The sequence below is a fragment of the Mytilus edulis genome, chromosome 14 (assembly GCF_963676685.1).
Source record: "Mytilus edulis chromosome 14, xbMytEdul2.2, whole genome shotgun sequence".
Lineage (NCBI taxonomy): Eukaryota > Metazoa > Mollusca > Bivalvia > Mytilida > Mytilidae > Mytilus > Mytilus edulis.
In genome coordinates, this window is record NC_092357.1 from 14,776,980 (window position 1) to 14,782,979 (window position 6,000).

A 6,000-nucleotide genomic window follows, 5' to 3' on the forward strand; every position below is an offset into this window, starting at 1 on the left:
CGATAAACAGATTATCATTGGTCATCTCAACTCGATTGCCTTTCTCGCTTTCGCCGTCCCGGCACAAGCGAGAAAGCCAATCTCGTTAAGATGATCAACGATAATCTATAAGTACTGAAACGTGAGGGTAAAGAATTTCTGTGGTAAGCATTCTTAAAGGCCCCAAATTTCGTCCGAAACATGGGGGAGATTGTAAAATTTGATAAAATACGCATTTGGGTCATCCACTTATTCAAAACAAATCGCCTCGGGAGTTCGGTATGTCTACACGCCTTGCAAACCATCTAATCTCAACCATATGGTTGAGACGTGGTTGAGACGGGAAAAAGTATTCTGGCACTTCCTGTTGAGCCTTTCTGGTTCGAAATATCCCAAATAAACACAGGGTAGGTCGACTTTTCGTCAATATACTGAAAATCGATGATTTTTTTTGTAAAATAGGAGAATGTCATGCCATACATAATTGAATTAGGATTTGTTTTGTGCATAACATGGACCAATATGATTTAAAATTACATCGGAATGACTTTTCTCCAGCAGGTAAATGTCGCCAGTAAGTCAGTTAATATTGATAAAATGACACTCAGTGCGATCATCGTTAAAGCTAACATATATATCAGTAAATTGGTATTTTTCTAAAACCTTATAAACATAATATTACAGTTTGTTCTTTTTCTTTAAGAATACAATTTCATTAAGCTGAATATGTTATAAAGTATGTCATGTTGAGATATTCTGGCACAATGTTGAGATCTTCTGTTGAATCAATATTTAATTTAACCTTAAATTACTATGAAATTTATAATGCAAATTCAATCAATTTGATTGGCCGAGGAGTTGTAATAATATACTTATATAATCGTACCCTTATGTTCATTTATGCTAAGTTACTTAGTAAACGACAATGATATTTGTATTAATACGAAACTTCGAGTTGTAAATTCAATCCAGGTAAAAAACATGTTGAATACGATCGCCTGGCGGAACCTGCATTTTCCGTAATTAGAATTGTGCACCTGTAAACACCTATTGGCAGTGTGCAGATCTCTATTGTCGCTCGGTTATATCAAATAAAATACAATACAGGACGCTAATTGTAAGTTAACCCAGGTGCTTCGGATGAATAATTTTAAAGCAGTTCCTATATATATGTAAGCTGTTGCAACAAGGCAGAAATAAATCTAAAGTTAATTCAGGTGCTTTGCACCAGTAAGCAGATTCTATATAGATATAGGAAGATGTGGTGTGAGTGCCAATGAGACAACTCTCCATACAAATAACAATTTAAAAAGTAAACCATTATAGGTTAAAGTACGGCCTTCAACACGGAGCCTTAGCTCACACCGAACAACAAGCTATAATACTCTCCTAATTAAATATATGATAAAGCGTATACAACATGGCAAATTAAAATCCGTATTACATGCCGTATCACCCTCGACCAATATATTCCTCTGGCTGATATTGGTATCTCGGGATGATACAGCATGTGATACGGATTTTGCCAAGTATTAATCTCTATATAACAAGTAATCAGCAAAACAAGATTTACAAATTAGTACTGGTCGAAATTGTTATTTAACTCTGAATGGAGCTGTTCCCATTTAATTATGATGATTTTTACTAAACGGCCATAGTTGAAGATGCAGGTGAACAAAACCGGCTCTTTAAAGCCTCTTGTTTAAATAATTCAGTAAAAGAAACGCTTTATTCTTAGACTTTTTTTTCTCGATTGAATGCATCGCAAGGTAAATGGGTCGATCTGGCAGAGGAACGGAATTTAAGGACTGAATTATTTTCGTTACACTTTTCTCGAACACAGAATTATCAATTGTATATCAAGCTGCAAATACTGAAAACACATTACAGACTGTAAAAGCCAAAATTTCAGACAAACAAGAAGGGCCTAGGCCTGTTTCAAATATTTCATACTTTTTCAGAACGTCCTATGTTAAATATTTCCAACGTTTTCAGAACGCCCTGTGTCAAGTATTTCATACGTTTTCAGAACGTCCTATGATTAATATTTCCAAAGTTTTCAGAACGCCCTGTGTCAAGTACTTCATACGTTTTCAGAACGTCCTGTGTCAAGTATTTCATACGTTATCAGAACGTCCTTTGTCAAGTATTTCATACGTTTTCAGAACGTCCTGTGTTAAGTATTTCATACGTTTTCAGAACGTCCTGTGTCAAGTATTTCATACGTTTTCAGAACGTCCTATGTTAAGTATTTCCAACGTTTTCAGACGTCCTGTGTCAAGTATTTCATACGTTTTCAGAACGTCGTGTGTCAAGTATTTCATACGTTTTCAGAACGTCCGGTGTCAAGTATTTCATACATGCAAAATCACAACATAATCCTCGGCCCGTTGATCGGGAAATGCGATCAGATACAAGTTTAGGAATGGATATCACTTGATGGATGCCTATTATTGCCATGCATTATAGATAAAGGAGTATTTTTGGCCTCAAATTTCAGATTCATCGAACGAAAGATTTTGGAGACTTTTTAAACACTTAAGTGTCTATCTAAATTGATTCAACTAGTTTATGTAAAAGATTTTAACTGATTTGGGCATTAAAAACGCTCCGATTCAAGCTTTAATATGATAAATCTATCAAATATGGCAAAAAACGTCACTTTTCAGATGGTTTTTGTCAAAAATGAAAGTGGCCGCATCCGTGTTCATCCTCAACCTTTATATATGTTATGTTTTATCATCAAATACAACTTACAGTTCAATATTATGAATGAACACGAATGCGGCCACTTTCATTTTAGACGGAAACTGTCTAAAATTTAACTTAAATGCTCAAATTGTGAAGATTTTAGTAATTTAGCACGACTTAATGATGTTAGTACCCGATATATGTGCATTGTTTTGTCGAAAACAGCCCATATTTATGTAGCAGAAGCATTCCACTTTCCAGTAAATGGCTAAAAGATTACATTTTCATACTTTTGTAAAACTGCTATATTTTGGGGCCAAAAAGGGGTCTTACTGAACCTACTCCTTTCTATAAAAAATAAGGTTCATAGAACTTTTTGTGTTATTCATATTAACAATAACAACGTACGTATGCATTCACATCGTCAGAGTGGGAATGTCGCAATAAAAATTGACAACATTGAAAATAACAGTAATACTTTGACCAATCAGAAGACAGTATTTACTCCAAATTTATAAATTTCCTAATGTGTGTAATTTTCCGTTTTCATCTTGCACGTGATTTTGATGGAGAATGTAATAGATTCACGTAAAACAGATGCCGCCGATTTGGACATTCTGGATGACTTGTTTAGAACATTATTTTAAAAAGGATTTTCATAAGAAATTTTTGACCCTTTTTTATTGAGAAAAAGGTGTCGAAGATCAAATACATGATAATTACTGTCTTTCGATCAAAACTAATTAACACATAATTGTTTTGCTAAATTTAAAGTGTCACGTCAACAACCGTGTAAATACAATCATTTATGTAACAATGAAGTGGAATAGAACACCGACAATAATAGTATTGATCAAGTGTGCATTGAATAATCTTGATATACAGTGAAACCTTTTAAAACCGAATCTCTTCGGCACGGCTTAAGATTTTGTTCCGTTTTCGCAGATTTTTGGTTTAATTCGGTTCAAGACGCATAAAAGTTGATACGACTGAACTTGAGAACATGCTTGGTTTGAACAGGTTTTCGGTTTATGCAAGATTCGGTTTATAGACAGGTTTCACTGTATTTAAATTTGTTAAGGACAAATAAACAGTATTGCGCAATAGCAAGAAATATCTAATTGCACAATATTGTGCAATAGCAAGAAGTTTCAATTGGAGTTATCTTTCTTTGTCCAAAATAGTTAGTTGAATCAACTTAAATCATTGTTTTATACAGTATACAATGTATATATTCACTTTTACTACCAACTGATAAATTAAAACAATCTTTACCATTCAGTGATAACAAGCACTTTTTTACATTTTAATATTTTATGATCCATTAGAAATTTGAATTGAGATCAGTTTTGGAATAAAGGATAGGGGGATGTGAAAAAAAAATTGGGGGGGGGGGGGGGGGGTTCAATTTTTCTCATTTGAAATTTCATAAATAAAAAGAAAATTTCTTTAAACATTTTTTTGAGAGGATTAATATTCAACAGCATAGTGAATTGCTCAAAGGCAAAACAAAAATTTTAAGTTCATAAGACCACATTCATTCTGTGTCAGAAACCTATGCTGTGTCAACTATTTAATCACAATCCAAATTTAGACCTGAATCCAGCTTGAATGTTGTGTCCATACTTGCCCCAACCTCTGCGGTCGTATAAAGCTGCGCCCTGCGAGGCATGTGGTTACCAATAACCATGAGGAATCGTCTAACATATATTACTCTTAATGTTTTTGAGTCAGTTTATGACCTTATGCCCAGAATCCAATATAGCCACTTGTTTGATTTTACCAATAACAATGAGGAATTGTTTAGCATTTATTACTGTTCATGTTTGTGAGTCAGTGTATGACCTTATGCCCAGAGTCCCATATAGCCACTTGTTTGTTTTTACCGATAACCATGAGGAATTGTCTTTATTTTATTACTGTTAATGGTTGTGAGTCAGTGTATGACCTAATGCCCAGAGTCCCATATAGCCACTTGTTTGTTTTTACCAATAACCATGAGGAATTGTCTTTATTTTATTACTGTTAATGGTTGTGAGTCAGTGTATGACCTTATGCTCAGATTCCCATATAGCCACTTGTTTGTTTTTATCAATAACCATAAGGAATTGTCTAACATTTATAACTGTTAATGTTTGTGAGTCAGTGTATGACCTTATGCCCAGAGTCCCATATAGCCACTTGTTTGTTTTTACCAATAACCATGAGGAATTGTCCAACCTAAATATAATTGTTAATGTTTGTAAGTCAGTGTATAACCTTATGCCCAGAGTCCCATATAGCCACTTGTTTGTTTTTACCAATAAAGATGAGGAATTGTCTAACATATATTACTGTTAATGTTTGTGAGTTAGTGTATGCCCTTATGCTAAGATTCCCATATAGCCACTTGTTTGTTTTTACCAATAACCATGAGGAATTGTCTTTATTTTATTACTGTTAATGTTTGTGAGTCAGTGTATGACCTTATGCCCAGAATCCAATATAGCCACTTGTTTGTTTTTACCAATAACAATGAGGAATTGTTCAGCATTTATTACTGTTAATGGTTGTGAGTCAGTTTATGACCTTATCCCCAGAGTCCCATATAGCCACTTGTTTGTTTTTACCAATAACCATGAGAAAATGTTTAGCATTTATTACTGTTCATGTTTGTGAGTCAGTTTATGACCTTATGCCCAGAATCCCATATAGCCACTTGTTTGATTTTACCAATATCCATGAGGAATTGTCTTTATTTTATTACTGTTAATGTTTGTGAGTCAGTGTATAACCTTATGCCCAGAATCCCATATAGCCACTTGTTTGATTTTACCAATAACCATGATGAATTGTGTAATATATATTACTGTTAATGTTTGTGAGTCAGTGTATGACCTTATGCCCAGAATCCCATATAGCCACTTGTTTGTTTTTACCAATAACGATGAGGAAATGTTTAGCATTTATTACTGTTCATGTTTGTGAGTCAGTTTGTGACCTCATGCCCTGAATCCCATATAGCCACTTGTTTGTTTTTACCAATAACCATGACGAATTGTCTAACACATATAACTGTTAATGTTTGTGAGTCAGTGTATGACCTAAGGCCCAGAATCCTATATAGCCACTTGTTTGTTTTTACCAATAACCATGAGGAATTGTTTAGCATTTATTACTGTTAATGGTTGTGAGTCAGTGTATGACCTTATGCTAAGAGTTCCATATAGCCACTTGTTTGATTTTTACCAATAACCATGAGGAATTGTCTTTATTTTATTACTGGTAATGGTGTGAGTCAGTGTATGACCTTATGCTCAGAGTCCCATATAGCCACTTGTTTGTTTTAAC